Here is an 18,143-nt window from a genome sequence, read left to right on the forward strand (position 1 = left end):
CTGAGCCAATTAGAAAACTAGTGGAATTTTGAGGAGAAAGGAAGGTTGGATGTCTTGTTCACAACAGAAAAGCCACACCCTCCTTTAGTCAATGTCATACTCTATGCATAGTTGATGTATAGGGATGATGGAATTCAATACTGAAATACAGTGACCCCAAGGTGAAACTCAGGACACTCAATCACCAAAACAGCTTAAAAAGTTAACTTAGAGGAAGCAAAAAGAAAAAAATTGCTTAAGTCAGCTCAAACTTCCAAAGTGGTGACACATCACAACTTTGATTGAGTCAAAGAAACCATATGCAGTCTTACAGGCGAATTTTAGAAATTTATATAATAACTTCAATCTCCAAGTTATCTATACTGGGAAACCAGGGCTGTCAGAGGTTAAAAACTTGACAGAATACAAAGAAAACTACAAAACGCTACTTCAGGAAATAAAAGAGGACATGAGGAAATGGAAAGATATCCCCTGCTCATGGGTCGGGAGACTTAACATTGTCAAAATGGCAATACTACCGAAAGCATTGTATAAATTCAATGCAATCCCTATAAGGATACCCACGACATTCTTCAAAGAAATGGAGCAAACACTCCTGAAATTTATATGGAACAATAATCCCCCACGAATAGCTAAAGCAATTCTTGGGAAAAAGAAAATGGGAGGAATCAACCTCCCGAACTTCAAACTGTACTACAAAGCAGTAATAATTAAAACAGCATGGTACTGGAACAAAGTCAGAACTGCAAACCAATGGAACAGGGTTGAATACATTGACATCTCCCCTCAATCATATGATCATCTAATCTTTGATAAAGGTGCAAGCAATGTGAAGTGGAGTAAGGAAAGCCTCTTTAACAAATTGTGCTGGCATCACTGGACAGCTACATGCAAAAAAATGGGCTCAGAACTCTGCCTAACACCGTGTACAAAAGTAAGATCAAAATGGATTAAAGACCTCAACATCAGACCAGAAACCATAAGGTACATTGAAGACAAAGTTGGCAAAACCCTCCATGACATTGAAGCTAATGGTATCTTCAAAGATGCCACGCCACTGGCCGAGCAAGTGAAAACAGAGATAGATAAATGGGACTATCTTAAACTAAGAAGCTTCTGCACCTCCAAAGAAACAGTGACCAAAATACAAAGACAGTCTACAGAATGGGAAAGGATATTCACCGAATACACATCTGACAAGGGGTTGATATCCAGGATATACAAAATACTGGTTAAACTCCACAAGAAGAAAACATCCAACCCCATCCAAAAATGGGGCAATGAAATGAACAGAAACTTTCTCAAAGAAGAAATCCGAATGGCCAAAAAGCACATGAGAAAATGCTCTACATCATTAATCATCAGGGAGATGCAGATCAAAACCACAATGAGATACCATCTCACACCTCAGAGACTGGCCCACATTCAAAAGAACAAAAGCAACCGATGCTGGCGTGGATGTGGCGAGAAAGGGACACTCCTTCACTGTTGGTGGGAATGTCGACTGGTTCAGCCCTTCTGGAAAACAGTATGGACGATTCTCAAAAAATTAGAAATTGAGCTCCCATTTGACCCAGCAATACCACTCCTGGGAATATATCCCAGAGAGGCAAAAATGTATAGTCGAAGTGACATCTGCACTTGTTTGTTCATTGCAGCACTCTTTACAATAGCCAGAAACTGGAAGAAACCTGAATGCCCAAGAACAGATGACTGGTTAAAGAAACTTTGGTACATCTACACAATGGAGTACTATGTAGCTCTTAGAAAAGATGAAGTCATGAAATTTACATACAAGTGGTACAACATGGAAAGTATCATGCTAAGCGAAATGAGTCAGAAAGAGAGGGATAGACATAGAAAGATTGCATTCATCTGGGGGATATAAAGTAACAAAATATGAGATTAATAACCAAGAGTAGCTGAGATCAGCACCAGGAGGATTACTCCATAGCTTAGTGGCCAGTTGGGCATTCTAGAGGAAAGGGCAGCTCAGATAGAGAAGGGAACACCAGATAAAGGGTGTTTGGAGGTCCCTCCCAGGAGGGAGGGGAGATGCATGTCGAAAGTGGACTATGGACTGAACATGTTTGCCACTCAATGCCTCTTTTGCAGACCACAGCACCCAAAAGGAGAGAGAGAACACAGGGGATTGCCCTGCCACAGAGGCAGGGGGGATAGGGGGATGGGGGTGGGGAGGATATTATCCATGGTGGTGGAAAATGGGCACTGGTGGAGGGATGGGTATCTGATCATTGTATAATCAAACCCAAGCACAAAAATTGTAAATCTACAACTGTACCTCATGGTGTTTCACTAATAAAAAAAAAACTTGGCAGAAGAATCATATAGAAGTGTGAGAACTGGACATATTACCCAGGTTCAAGATCTCAATAGAATGAATATGATGGGTACATGGAAGTCGCACAACTACCATACCTCTATCTGGAATGTCTTCCAATACAATTAGAATCACACTCCCTGTTCTTTCCAGTCAGGGCACCCAAGTTCTTCAGTAGGAAGTGAGGTGGTCATTTCTTAAGGCTTTGAGATGATGGTAGCCAGGAAGGCCTAGCTAGCACTGAGGCACCTGAACAGGACAGAAAGTGACACAACAGTTGATAATCTGCTTTGTTCTCCTGAGAGTCCAGTAAAAAAGGAGAAATATAATGATAAACACAATAGCTGTTATATCACTTGATCACTTGATCACTTGACATCCCGTTACTCATCCATTTGCTCAGGCAGGCACCAGTAACGTCTCCATTCATCCCTGTCGCATGGTAATGTAGCCCAATGGCGTATGCTCATTCTAGAAACATGAAGAGTCTCAAACAGATCATTTAGGATCTTGACAAAGAAGTCTGACCATCTCATAGGTGGGAGGCCACTTGATCTTTTGACATCCCATGGAATCCAGTAGGTAACGGCTTTAGTCCAGCAGTCCTCTCCAAACCTCATTACCTGTCCAGCCCATCTGATTTTTGACACCTTGGCAAATGAGACAGCATCCCTGATTCTTGACCGTCGACAGAGGTCAGAACTCCAGATTCTTTCTCTTAATTGAGTGAAGCGTGATACTCCAAGCACAGCTCTTTAGATTCCTCTTTGGGAGACCCGAATAGCGTTCTCATCCTGTTTTCTTAGGGCCCAGGTCTCTGAGGCATATGTTAATGCAGGAAGAACAGTGGAATAAAAGATGTGCCCAGAGCCAGAGGTTCTTCATCCTCTTAGCTATTTTTTCAATGCTCTTGAAGGCGTTCCAAGCCACTCTCTTCCTCCTGCACAACTCAGGTGCAAGGTCATTCATCATGTTGACTTCTCGACCTAGGTACACATAACTGTTGCATTCGGAGATGTTTGTCCCATTGAGAGTGAATGGAACATCAGGAACGAGACCGTTTCTCATAAACATTGTCTTTGTGAGATTCCGCTGTAGTCCAACCTTTCCATACTCGTGGTCGAAGTCAGCCAGCATTTGTGCCACTTGGCTGATGTTTGGTGTTATAAGAATGATGTCATCAGTGAAGCGGAGGTGGTGTAGTTGCCGACCGTCTACCTTCACTCCCATTCCTTCCCATTCCGGTCGTTGCATGATGTTCTTGAGGGTGGCACTGAAGAGTTTCATTGAAATGATATCACCCTGCTGAACCCCTCTCTTGATGTCAATGATCACCTCCCTGTAGAATGGTGAGATTCTGGTAGTGAATTCGCAATACAGCTTATGGAGGATCCTGATGTATTGACATTGAACTCCTTGTTTAGCTAGGGCCTCCATGACCACTTTAGTGTCAACAGAATCAAAAGCCTTCTTTAAATCAATGAACGTTAGACAGAGCAGCATCTTGAACTCCTGAGAAACCTCAATGTGCTTGGTTATCATGTAATATGGTCGATTGTGCTGAACCCTTTTTGAAAACTGGCTTGCTCGCATGGTTGTCCTTCATCTAGTGTTCTGCCAATCCTATTCAGGATGACTTGAGTGAACAGCTTTTAGATGACAGACAATAGGCAGATTGGGCAGTAGTTGCCAATGTGGTAGATGTCTCCCTTCTTGTACAGTAGTATAGTTCTTCTGGTTTTCCATTGGGAAACTTGCATTCAGACAGGTAGCATGTGAAGAGCCAAGCCAGTGTATTGATGATTACTGACAGCAGGTTCTTCAGGTGTTTGGGTCTGACCTTGTCTGGTCTGGGTGCTGTTCACTTCTTTACCAATGAAATGGTGTGTCTGATTTCGGAAGGGAGAACTTTGGGAATGACATATCCATTCTGTAAATTTGTAATGTGGGCAGGTGGATGTGGCTATCAAAGAGATCCAGGTAGACATCATGGATAATCTTCTCCATTTCCCTTCTGGAAGATGTGATAGATCCATCAGGACTTCAGAGGGCAGTCATCTTGGTCTTGTAGTTGATGAAGGACAGGGGGGCATTGCGAATATTTTCCCCAGCTTCTGTCGCATCTGCCAGCACTGCTGTTCTTCTCTCTTTGAGGTCTTCATTTATCATTTCTCTGCACTGCTTTGCGAGCTTGGACATTTGCTTGTGGTTGCCTGAGTCTCTCGCCAAGCCACGTTGGTGAATGAACTGGAGAGTTTTTGAAGATAGGTGTCTTTTTGTGGCTTTCTCTCCCTCTGCGTTCTTCACACAATCATGGAGGTGCTGAACCAGTCAATCGTATTCCTTGTCAATGTTGTCAACGATGGCGTCTTGCCATGTTTCCGCAATAGTGCCAAAGAGCTCCCGTTGATGGTCGTTCTGGAAGTTCTCTTCTTAAACTTTGCAGCCCTTTCTCCCCGCTTTGTGAAGTAGAATTTTGCACGAAGAAGATGGTGGTCAGATCCCGTTTGGAATTTTGGGATAACATGAGGAAGGAGAGCTGCCATATAATGCTTAGAATATTACTGGTGGAAGAGAAAAGTGAACATATAAACTAGAAGTATGCTGGGTTTTCACCTCTTTTAAATGTTACAATCTCCCTGAGAATTTAAAATAGTGATCTCATTTTAGGAATCACATTATAGGTTGTCTAGCACTTTATTTACCTTTTAAGCAAATCATACTTCTTTTCATTTATTCATAATCACAAAAATAACCCACATAAAATTCTAGATCCAAATATTCTAGAAACAGTTCACTCAAATCTTATACAAAGTCTTCCATTGAATGAAAATTAAAAATATAACTATTAACACATGTAAACAGCAGCATAACCTAAATACAAAATCCTAATACTGCCAGAGCTAGTAAAAAAAAAAACTTGGGAAAGACCTATACACACAAAATGAATTTAACTGTGTATGAAAAACTCAGCACTAAACCAAAATATCACCAGTAATTATAATAGTAAGTAACTTTTGTTGAATATTAAAAACATTAATTAATAAATCTCTTAAAATTAGCTACAAAATTCAGTAAAAACTTTGTGATATTTAGATAGAGTTAAATACATACAGAATTCAATACCCAGTACTGATTTTTAGAAAATAAACAGCTTAGAAATTTGGAAATAGGAGAGATAGAGGGAGTTGGTGACCCCAGAAGTTTTAGGAACTTGGGGAAAAAACTTTGTGGCTCAATAATATAGTATTTCCTGGTGCCTAAAGAATTCCCTTTTTATATACATAAAAGAATCATTCATCATGCTGAAATACTGTAACCTATTCCTTTGATATTTAAAACAAAGAAATAATATTATTTAGATAAAAATCTTGAGATTCTGATGAATGTAAATTGTTAATAAACAGAGTATGTGGATCGAAGGTTGTAAGATAGAAATTGGTCTTGCTACAAAATGATATGATTATGTCTCCAGTACAAAATAAGTGAATAATAAATTTTTAGCTTTTATGAAACTTTTAGCAAATTTAATGAAATAAAAATATATGTTTTAAAAACATGTCATCTTCCTTAACTATCCCCAAACAGAAGATAAAAATACTTAGAAATCTCACACTTAAGAGCAGAATCAAGGGGGCTGGAACAATAGTACAGTGAGTACGGTGCTAACCTTGCATGTTCCAACCCAGGTTTGATCCCCAGGAACTCATCTGCTCCCCTGAGCACACCAGGAGTAATTACTGATTGCAGAGCCAAGAGTAAGCTCTCGGCATTATCGGGTGTGGCCCCAAAACAACAAATAAAATATAGCCCTATATAGCGTTAACACTGGTCCCAGAGACATAGGAGTAAAGTGCTTGACTTCCATGTGGACAACATCAGAATACGCTATCAGCAAATCCTCTCTTCCCAAAACAATACAGTTATAAAGAAAAAAAAAAGGTGAATTTTCTAAAACTGTAATACTTTTAATACAAATGCTCTCTTCCCCAAATAATAGTTATAAATAAAAAATTATGAGTTTTTTAAAACTGTAAAACTCTGTGTGTAGGGGACGGAGTCTAAGTAGTATCTCTAATTGCATGAATCAGATATGCCATATATATGGATTAAAAGTGTATTTTAAGGAAACATTTTCAGAACTGAAGAATGTATTCTATGCTATGCTGATGCTATCAAAACAATTTATTAGTAATTTAATGGGTTAGATTTAAAATTTAAGGGTCCAGAGAAAGAAGGGTACAGCAGGTAAGGTGCTTGAATCACATGTCACTCACATGGATTGGGTCTCTAGCACCTTATTTTATTCCCCAAGTCCCACCAGAAGTGAGCTCTAAGTGAAATGCCAGGAATAAAAGATTTTTGGTAGTGGCCAAAAAATCCAGGAAAAACATTTTTATATATTAGTTTAACATAAAAATATTTTACTCTTCAGGATTAATCACAAAACTACATATATCAAAAGGTAAAGAAAATCCAAAACCCCTTGATGAAAAAACAGTAAAAGATTTTTCTTACCCAAATATCAAGTCTGATAATGAAGCTGTAGTAATTAAGACAAAATGATGTTAATGTTCTATGGATCAATGAAATAGAATAATATGTATATATTGCTTATATATGCAATAATGATGATACATTGCAAAAATTCCTACACTACAATGTGATTAATGTTCGGGACTTTGAGTCATGGTACTACTAATACCCAGAAGGTTAGACACATGGTAGAATACAAACAAAACCCCAGAAAAACTCAGATACTAAAAGTTCAGATGAGTGTCCCTGTGGTTGAAAATTCTTCCATCGCGAAATTCATAAAGAGTGACTAAAGGGCTAGAGAGATAGTCTATCAGGGTACTTGCCTTGAATACGGTTGACTGTAGGAGTTTAATCCCTGACACCAAATATGGTCCTGGGGCCCTGCCAGTGATCTTGAACACGACTGGATGTGGCAAAAAAATAAACAAACACAAGCAACATATAAAGGATGACTAGCAACTTCACATTTGAATCTTACAGGTTTCAATTTGTGTGAATCTCTTTCTTTAGTTGATTATTTTTTTTTAATTTTTATTAGTGAAACACCATGAGGTAAGTTGTAGACACAAATTTTTGTGCTTGGGTTTCAATTATATAATGATCAAATACCCATCCCTCCACCAGTGCCCATTTTCCATCACCACGGATCCTAGTATCCCCCCCCCACTCCCCCCCATCCCACCCCGCCTTTGTGGCAGGGCATTCCCTTTTGTTCTCTCTCTCATTTTGGGTGTTGTGGTTTGCAAAAGAGGCATTGAGTCGCAATCATGTTTAGTCTATAGTCTACTATCAGCATGCTTCTCCCATCCTGGGAGGATCCTCCCAATACACTTTATTTGGTGCTCTCTTCTTTTTCTGAGCTGCCTATTCCCCTAGCATATGTGGCTGGCCTCCAAGCCATGGAGTAAACACCCTGGTACTAGTCTTGGCTATTCTTGGGTGTTAGTCTCCTATTTTGTTACTTTATGTTCCCCAGATGAATGAAATCTTTCTATGTCTATCCCTCTCTTTCTGACTCATTTCGCTTAGCATGATACTTTCCATGTAGTGCCATTTGTATGTATATTTCATGACTTCATTTTTTCTAACAGCTACATAGTTCTCCTTTATGTAGATGTACCAAAGTTTCTTTAACCAGTCATCTGTTCTTGGGCACTCAGATTTTTTCCAGATTCTGGCTATTGTAAGGAGTGCTGCAATGAACAAACAAGTGCAGATGTCACTTCGCCTATATTTTTTTGCCTCTCTGGGATATATTCCCAGGAGTGGAATTGTTGGGTCAAATGGGAGCTCAATTCATAATTTTTGGAGAATCGTGCATAGTGTTTTTCCAAAGGGCTGAAACAGTCGGCATTCCCACCAGCAGTGAAGGAGGGTTCCATTCTCGCCACATCCGTGCCAGCTCCAGTTGCTTTTGTTCTTTTGGATGTGGGCCAATCTCTGTGGTGTGAGATCTCATTGTGGTTTTGATCTGCATCTCCCTCATGAGTAATGATGTAGAGCATTTTCTCATGTGCCTTTTTGCCATTCGGATTTCTTCTTTGAGAAAGTTTTTGTTCACTTCGTCACCCCATAGGGTTGGATGTTTTCTTCTTGTGGAGTTCAACCAGTACTTTGTATATTCTTGATATCAACCCCTTGTCAGATGTGTATTCGACGAATATCCTTTCCCATTCTGTAGACTGTCTTTGTATTTTGGTCATTGTTTCTGTTGAGGTGCAGAAGCTTCTTAGTTTAAGATAGTCCCATTTGTCTATCTCTGTTTTCACTTGCTCGGCCAGTGGCATGACATCTTTGAACATACCATTAGCTTCAATGTCACGGAGGGTTTTGCCAACTTTGTCATCAATGTACCTTATGGTTTATGGTCTGATGTTGAGTTCTTTAATCCATTTTGATCTTACTTTTTTACATGGCATTAGGCAGAGATCTGAGCCCATTATTTTGTATGTTGCCATCCAGTTTTTCCAGCACAATTTGTTAACGAGGCTTTTCTTACTCCACTTCACATTTCTTGTTCATTTATCAAAGATTAGATGATCATATGTTTGAGGGGAGATGTCAATGTATTCAACCCTGTTCCATTGGTCTGCAGCTCTGCCTTTCTTCCAGTACCACTTAACCACTTAACTTCCCGTTAGTCGTCGAGTTGCTCAAGCTGGCGCCAGTAACGTCTCCATTTGTCCCTGTTGTGTGCTAGTGTAGCCCAATGGCATCTGTTCGTTCTGGTAACATGAAGAGCCTCAAACCGATCGTTCATGATCTTGACGAAGAAGTCTGACCATCTGGTCGGTGGGCGGCCACGCGGTCTTTTGACATCCCGTGGAATCCAGTCAGTAACAGCTCTAGTCCAGCGGTCTTCTTTAAATCTCATTAGGTGACCAGCACATCTGATTTCTGACACCTTGGCAAATGAGACAGCGCCCCTGATTCTTGACTGTTGACAGATGTCAGAACTCCGGATTCTTTCTCTCATTTGAGTGAAACGTGATATTCCAAGCATAGCTCTTTCTATTCTTCTTTGGGAGACCTGAATAGCATTCTCATCCTGTTTGTGTAGGGCCCAGATCTCTGAGGCATATGTTAATGCAGGAAGAACAGTGGAATCAAAGAGAAGTGCCCGGAGCCGGAGGTTCTTCATCCTCTTAGCTATTTCTTCGATGTTCTTGAAGGCGTTCCAATCCGCTCTCTTCCTCCTGCGCAGCTCGGGTGCCAGGTCATTTGTCATGTTGACCTCTCGACCTAGGTACACATAGCTGTTGCATTCGGAGATGGTCGTTCTGTTGAGAGCGAATGGGGCGTCAGGAACGAGGCTGTTTCTCATAAACATTGTCTTCGTAAGATTCAACTGTAGTCCTACCTTCCCACACTCACGGTCAAAGTCGGCCAGCATTTGTCCCGCTTGGCTGATGTTTGGTGTATTTAAAACAATGTCATCAGCAAAGCGGAGGTGGTGTAATTGCCGACCATCTATCTTCACTCCCATTCCTTCCCATTCTAGTCATCGCATGATGTTCTCGAGGGTGGCACTGAAGAGTTTCGGTGAAATGATATCACCCTGCCGCACCTCTCTCTTGACATCAACGATCACTTCTTTGTAGAATGGTGAGATCCTGGTAGTGAATCCGCAATACAGCTCACGGAGAATCTTGATGTATTGGGCTTGAATGCCCTGATTGGCTAGGGCTTCAGTGACCGCTTTTGTCTCAACAGAATCAAAGGCCTTCTTTAAATCAATGAACGTTGAACAGAGCAGCATCTTGAACTCCCAAGAAACCTCAATGAGTTTGGTTATTGTGTGGGTATGGTTGATGGTGCTGAATCCTTTGCAGAACCCGGCTTGCTCGCATGGTTGTCCTTCATCTAGTGTTCTGCCAATCCTATTTAGGATGACTCGAGTGAACAACTTGTAGATGACAGACAATAGGCAGATTGAGCGATAGTTGCCAATGTCATGGATGTCTCCCTTCTTGAACAGTAGTACGGTTCTGCTGGTTTTCCACTGGGACGGATCCTTGCATTCAGACAGGTAGCGAGTGAAGAGCCGAGCCAGTGTATTGATGAGTACTGACGGCAGGTTCTTCAGGTGTTCAGGTCTGACCTTATCTGGGCCAGGTGCTGTTTGCTTCTTTACTGACAAAACGGAGTGTCGGGTTTCGGAAGGGAGAATGTTGGGAACGACATATCCATCCTGTGGAATTTGGTATGTCGGCAAGTGGACATGGCTATCGAAGAGATTTGAGTAGTACTCATGGATAATCTTCTCCATTGCCGTTCTGGAGGATGTGATGGATCCATCAGGACATAGGAGGGCAGTCATCTTGGTCTTGTAGTTGGCGAAGGACTGGCGGGCGTAACGAATACTTTTCCCAGCTTCTGCCGCATCTACCAGTACTTCTGCTCTTCTCTCTTTGAGGTCTTCCTTGATCGCATCTCTGCACTGCTTTGCGAGCTCGGACATTAACTTGCGGTTGCCTGAGGCATGCACCAAACCACGCTGGCGAATTAGCTCAAGAGTTTTAGAAGACAGGCTTTTTTTTTGTGGCTATCTCTCTCTTGGCGTTCCTCACACATTCATGGAGGTGCTGAACCAGTCGATCGTATTCCTCGTCAATGTTGTCAACAATGGCATCTTCCCATGTTGCCGCAATAGTGCCAAAGAGTTCCCAGTTGGTGGTCGTTCTGGGAGTTCTCTTTTTGAATTTTGCAGCCCTTTCTCCCCACTCTGTGAAGTAGAATTTTGCACGAAGGAGACGGTGGTCCGATCCTGTTCGAAATTTTGGGACAACAGCGACATCGGTCAAGCAAAACCATCGATTGAATATGATGTGGTCTATTTTGTTGTGGAATCGTCCACCAGGAGACTCTCATGTCCAACGTTTAGATTCTGCCTTCTGGAACTGTGAGTTACCATGGATGGTCTTGGTCGACATGATGAACTCAGACAGTCTCTCACCCTGTTCATTCCATTCTAGGCCATGGGTCCTGATGTGAAGTTCTTCAGCTGATCTTCTCATTCCTATCTTGGCATTAAAATCACCCACAATGATCTTGTAGAAGGTGTGGTCTTCTTTATAGAACTTCTCCAGCTCCATGTAGAACTTCTCGGTTTCTCTTGCAGTTTCTATCTTCGTTGTCTACGCACCAACATCTCATTATGATGAAAGAGAAATCGAGAAGTTCCAGTACCATGCTGTTTTAATTATTACTGCTTTGTAGTAGAGTTTGTAGTTCGGGAGGTTGATTCCTCCCATTTTCTTTTTCCCAAGAATTGCTTTAGCTGTTCGTGGGGGCTTATTGTTCCATATGAATTTCATGAGTGTTTGCTCCATTTCTTTGAAGAATGTCATGGGTATCCTTATAGGGATCGCATTGAATTTGTACAATGCTTTGGGAAGTATTGCCATTTTGACAATGTAAATTCTCCCAATCCATGAACAGGGAATATCTTTCCATTTTCTCGTGTCCTCTTTTATTTCCTGAAGTAGCATTTTTTAGTTTTCTTTGTACAGGTCCTTTACTCCCTTAGTTAAGCTGATATTTAGGACTTGATTTTTTGGGGCACAATTGTGAATGGGATTGTTTTTCTCATGTCACTTTCTTCTCTCTCACTGTTTGCGTCTAGGAAAGCCATGGACTTTTAGGTATTGATTTTATAGCCTGCAAAGTTACTATACAAAGTTATTATGCAAAGTTACTATACAAGTCTATTGTTTCTAGGAGTTTCTTGGTAGGGGTTATAGCTTTCTCTAAGTATAGTATCAAAAACTTTCAAAAGCTTCACAAATTTGCGTGTCATCCTTGCGCAGGGACCATGCTAATCTTCTCTGTATTGTTCCTATTTTAGTATATGTGCTGCCGAAGCGAGCACTTAGCTGATTCTTATTTGCTTCCACTATAATAAATATGAAATTGTTAAACATAATACAGTCCTGAATTTTGTTAATAATTATGCTGAGTGAATGAATCTAATCTTGGTCCCAGGAATGCTCATTTTTTCAGCCAGTTCTAAAGTTATATAGCCTTGGAATCCCTTCACCCATGGCTAACATCTAGATAGAGTGCAGGAAGATTATGGGGTCTGTTTCCTGCAATTTTTTCAAAATGATAAAACACTTTTACAATTGCACAGAATTTTAAATGACTCTTAAACAATGATTATTAGTATGACTTAGTACATAAACAAAATTACTCAGTCTTCATTCTTTATTTAACTATATTGCTGGATGTGCACATATACATATGTGTGAGAGCACTGGAAAGGGAGTTTGAGTAGGGAATTTGTATTGCATGCAATCAACCTGAATCTGATCCCTGACACTTAATGTGTGCCCCCAAACCCTGCCAGGAGTGTCCTTAAGTATGACCCAGTAATAAACCCTGAGCACTGTCAGATATGACTCAAAAAACAACAAAATATATTTTATTTTCATTAATGCTGCTGGGAATAGGAGTTTCAGGTATGAGAAACTTATGTAGTATAAAACGCTTTTAATTCTATAGTCCTAAATTTGATTCTGGATTTGCTGCACATTTGTATTTTAAAAATTGCACATTTTGTAGCTCTCTCTGCTAACTAGGAATCAGGGTACCTTGAAGAAGTGACTATTCATATCTGGGGTAAGACATACTTTGATGATAATGTTTTCATACGAAAAGGCAAAACTATCTCTCAAGATACAAGAGAATAATGTCAAAATAGATCAGGAGTAAGAAGCATGTGTGTCCAAGAACTCATGCTTGAGAATATTCACAGCAAACGTCTATACATAGGAGAAACCCAACAATAGTCTATGGCCAAATGTTTAGACACTTTTTGGTAATTCAAATAACAATGTAATATCAGATTGTTAAATAGACATGCATGTATCAGCAAGGAGTATTTTCATAAATATATGTGAACCAAATATATGATACAAAAATGTTTACATTATAATTCCATTTATACAACTTAAAAACAGGTAAAACCAGTCACAGTATTTAGGAGATACAGAAGGGATTAAAGAAAGACAAAGAATGATTATTGCATTCAATACTCTAAATTTATTTTTCTTTTCTTTTTCCAGTTTCTTTTAATTTATGAAGCTCAATATTTTAGCTAATTCTTTTATAATATTTGTAGAAATAATATATAGTTTCTTCATTTCTCCTGAGTGATGCTTTGCCATCCCTCATAAGTTTTGACATGCAGACCCTTGCTTGTAGTGTTCCAAATATATTTTTTAAAAAATTGAGGCAGCACAGTATCTACAAAAACAGTTTTATCAATTCATCTGTTTTTGTACTTTGTGGCTGATATACTTAACAATTTTTGCTGTCATATGCATCATGTCTAATATTGATATTATTACATTATGCAGTTTTACCTATTTTCAGCATCCATGAAGATTGATACTATTTTTCTTGAACTATAAATTAAATCTCTCAATTATTAAATTTTACGCCATACTGAAGTTAATTTTCCTTGGTCTCATGTAACTTTCAGCATGGTTTCCTTTCTGGGTCTAAAGAAACACATTTAGTCTGTATATTAATATATTTCTAGTACTCATTCTGATATAATTTTAATTGGCTATAGATTTCCAACTTTAAGATTACATGGGAAGGGGTAGCTATACCTGACTGTGCTCAGGGATCACTCCTGGAAGTGCTTAAAAAAACAATATGTAGTTCTGCTATCAGTCACATGCAAGGCCTTAACTGCTGTACTATCTCTTCAGACCTGAGGTTATCTTTCTATAAAATCTGAAGATTCACACATAATATTTTTGTTCTCATTTTACTTTTATTCTAATTGATGTTTTTAAAAAATCTTTCAATTTTTTGGTAATATATAATATAGAAAGATACAAACACACAGCACATTTTTATTTATATTACTTGTATATTTCATTAATCTTGGATACTTTTTTTGAATACTCTATTCCTTCTGAATTTCTTTTGGAATATTTCCTGCTTTTAAAATAAGTTCTTCATATGTCTTAATCTCCCCAGTTTTGATCATTTAAGCACAGGTTAATTTCACATAATTTTTTATATTACATTTCCAGATTAGTAGTTTTCTCTTTAATTGTTTCTGAACTTCTCTTAATGAGTTTTTTGTTTAAATGATACTTATTAAATTTTATATGACATTTTATTTGTCTATCAAACCCACTTGATATTTTTCGAAGTATCTTCTCCTATTAACATTTTTTACTTGAAAAATTATTTAAAACAATAATCCCAGAAATTTTGCAGACTATCCTGTCGACACAGCTCACAGAACTCTGACTTTTCTGTCTGCTTTCTCTGTCTAGTGATTGAATAAGTATCAAAAGAGAATTTCTTTTCTCCTGTGAGTCTTCTGCTATGAGCTGTAAAATTGTTCATGGGTTGTCATTCTTAGTTTTCAGTATTTCTTCATTTTGGCACATAAAAAGAATTAAAACTATTTCGTTGCCGTATTGTTTTGCCCTAATTTCCCGAATGTTTTGAGTGAAACAAAGTAGAGCAGAGTTGATGTGTTTGTTCTTGAAATCAATGATTTCAGAGAGCTCACCACCCTCTCTGAATACCCATTGCCTACCCTTTATCCGATGTGTAAGATCTTTCAAAGTGTGGTCATTAAGTTTTTTAAATTTTATATAAGCTAAGAATATATACATATAAATTATTAGCTTATGTATATATACATAAAACATTAACAGTAATGTTTCTTCTACTACATTAATAAAAAGGAATGGCATTCTGGTTATATCCAATATAAATTTATAAATAAAATTAACCTCATGACATTTATCAATATATTTAATCACAGTTAAGTCATAAAATTAACAGTACATTATGAGAGTATTTTATATGCATGGCTTTTATAAGTTTTATATATATTATCACATTTAATTAAGCTCAAACCTTACATTATTAATCAACTTAAGATTGTTTCCTTACAGACTTATTCACTAATATCCTTAAGCTGATATCACTCTTAAAAAACACAAAATAAGTAAAATTTGTGCCACAGTCTCAAGTTAAACTTCTAAGGAAAGCACAGAATTACAGCTTTTTAACTTGCCACATATTACTATTGTTTTTTTCAAATATTTTTTTCCCTGAACAGTGAAAATCATGTGAACAGACATTAAAAATAGCCAATAAGGTATATTCTAATACAAACCTCTCAATGTTTATATCTCCCTTTTCTTCTCATTACCTCAACCACCCCTTTTCATGAGAGTGAGAAATGGTACGTCACATGAAGCCAAACATAGCAATTAACTTCTCAGCATGCTTCTGGATTCAAAGAGTTTGCCTATTCTAAGCATTTTACTTTATGACATATTTTTCTTCCATAACATATTTTATTTAGTAGATTATTTCAATAATTGATCAACAGTGAGAAAAAATGTCAGAAGTACTGTAAAATGTACATAAGTATTGTTCATTATGACCTGAAAACAATATGTGGACTCTTAGACATAAAAATTTAGAGTTTACCTTAGATCTTACCTCATCTAATGCTTAAACTTTATATATTTATAGAGTTATGAAATATAATTTTATGTATATATATTTGGGTCAGAGAGACAGTACACAGATTAGGGTGCTTGCCTACATGCAACCAACTCTGGCTTGATTCTCAACACTGTATACAGTCTTGTGAACACTTTCGGGAGTGATCCCTGAGCACAGAATCAGGAATTAGCCATAGCTCTGCTGGGAGTGGCATATTCTCCCCCAAATTATATATATATATAAAATTATATGTATATATATACACACACACATATATATGTGTGTATATATGTGTATATAAGTTTATAGATGTTTTATGTCTGACAATATATTTGTATATGAGAGACATGCACATATATGTTTATAAATAAGTATTATATATAAACTTACACATTTATCTATGCACAGTTGATTCATAATTCAGTTCTTAGGATGAGAGTTTATTATTTCATCTCCTTTTACCTTTAATACTATTCCTTTTGGCAGAGTCTCCTACTCCCACGCCTGGCTGTCCTCACCAGGGCCCCTTGGAGGGAGGCGGATTGAGTTCCCCCCCCACACAGCAGAACCCCAGCAGCCGAAGACCTCCAGAACTAGCCACATCCATGCTGAGACCACTCTCCACATGTCCGGACAAGCCTCATGCATGAAAGAACTGGCAGAGGAACCCAAGCATGCGGGTCCCGGGACTGAGATCTCCAAGCCTGCTTGGATTGGGATTGGGCCTTCTCCACCCAGATCCCCCATCTTCCAGTAGGTAGGTGTCACACCCACCAGCTGCCACCAGCGCCAGGTTGGTCCCATTAATGGCCAAGACGCAGAGACTATAAAACCCAGCTCCTGGAAGCATGCGGCCACATTTGCGGCTGCACGACATCTTATTATCTCATTTTTCCTTTGGAGAACCCGGCAGGCTACCAAAAGTATCCTGCCTGCACGGCAGAATCTGGCAAAATTCCCTTGTTGTACTCAATATGCCAAATACCAGTAACAATGATGGGTCCCATTCTCCTAACCCTGAAAGAGCATTGAATATGGCCCTTTTAAAATCTCAGGGCTAGGAAGAAGGAGACGTTACTGGTGCCTGCTCAAGGCAATCAAGGAACAACAGGATGATTGTGATCATGATCATGATCATGACTATTCCTTTTCTTTTTAGTTGTTTCTAATTTTACTGGGAAAAAAATACAGAAGAAAGAGAACAGAATTTTACTAGTTTTTACCATTAAATTACTTATCTACCTTAATCTGTCTATATGCTCTGCTAAGCCTCCTGTTCTAGTTGATATACAGTCTGTGAACTTCAGTGGCAGATCTTCTGCTGTGTACTAGACTTTGGCCTGTCTTACCTAATTGAAAACTTTGTTCTTGCAATTATTTCCTTCCTATCCTGACTCAATTTTCTTTCTTCTTCTTATGCTTCACACACTAGCATAAAATTTATCATTTTATTCACTTTCTTATTTTCTGCTGTGTTGGATAAATTTGGGTTGCCCTTGCTCCTCCCTCAGGGAGCTTAAGGTTTATTGAGTCACTCTCACAACATGAACTTGAGGCACACTCAATTCCATCAGGCACTAATAATCCTGTATGGCTTTTCTCTTTCCTTTATGTCATTTGCATGGTTTATTTAGCAATGTACTTTTTGTATAGACACAGGAAGACACTTGATGCTATGCTATGTAACTTGGGAGTTAATTGACTCTAAAAAAATATTTACTCCTGGGTATCCATATTTACTTGACTTAAGCTTCATTTGCCCTTAGTTCCCAGCACTCCACGAGCAGAGTTCCGACAAGGGACTGGATGGACCCAGGGCAAGCCGTGAGCTATTCTGGCATCAAAATGGGCCAAAGCAAGTGCTGTAATACTTAACTATGAGTTAATAGCATGGTCATGGACAAACTCTGTCATGACCCAAAAAGAAGTAAATAAATGAGGACCCTGCTGGGGTTAGGAAAGACTAGTCTAGCCTGAGGACTGTGGTCTGGAATATATGCAAGTTGTCCTCAGGAAGATCCAATCTTTAAGCTTAATATATCTCTTTCTATGTTCATACAAAATGACATTGCTGGAGATATTATAAGAAATAAATTTACTATGACTGTTTAAATGGATTACTAGCTGAGGAAAAGAGACAGCAATAATCCTGGATGGAGTCTAGCCCTTGAGCAGATCTTCTAGTAATCTGGAGTACTAAATCTTCATGTGAGATTTTGTCCTTGAGTTAATCTCCTGAAGGAGAGGCTTTATATCTCTTTGTTGTTAT

General features: G+C 38.7%; 1 non-coding gene across 1 annotated transcript; it reads right to left on the reverse strand.

Moving 5' to 3' along the window:
• Positions 1–12,144: 12,144 nt before the first annotated feature.
• Positions 12,145–12,251, reverse strand: LOC130042150 (U6 spliceosomal RNA). Its single transcript, XR_008795124.1, has one exon. It is a non-coding gene; the product is annotated as a U6 spliceosomal RNA (small nuclear RNA).
• Between the last annotated feature and the right edge of the window lie 5,892 nt (positions 12,252–18,143).

This window comes from Sorex fumeus, unplaced genomic scaffold (genome assembly GCF_029834395.1).
Source record: "Sorex fumeus unplaced genomic scaffold, SorFum_2.1 ptg000098l, whole genome shotgun sequence".
In the NCBI taxonomy this organism is placed as follows: domain Eukaryota; kingdom Metazoa; phylum Chordata; class Mammalia; order Eulipotyphla; family Soricidae; genus Sorex; species Sorex fumeus.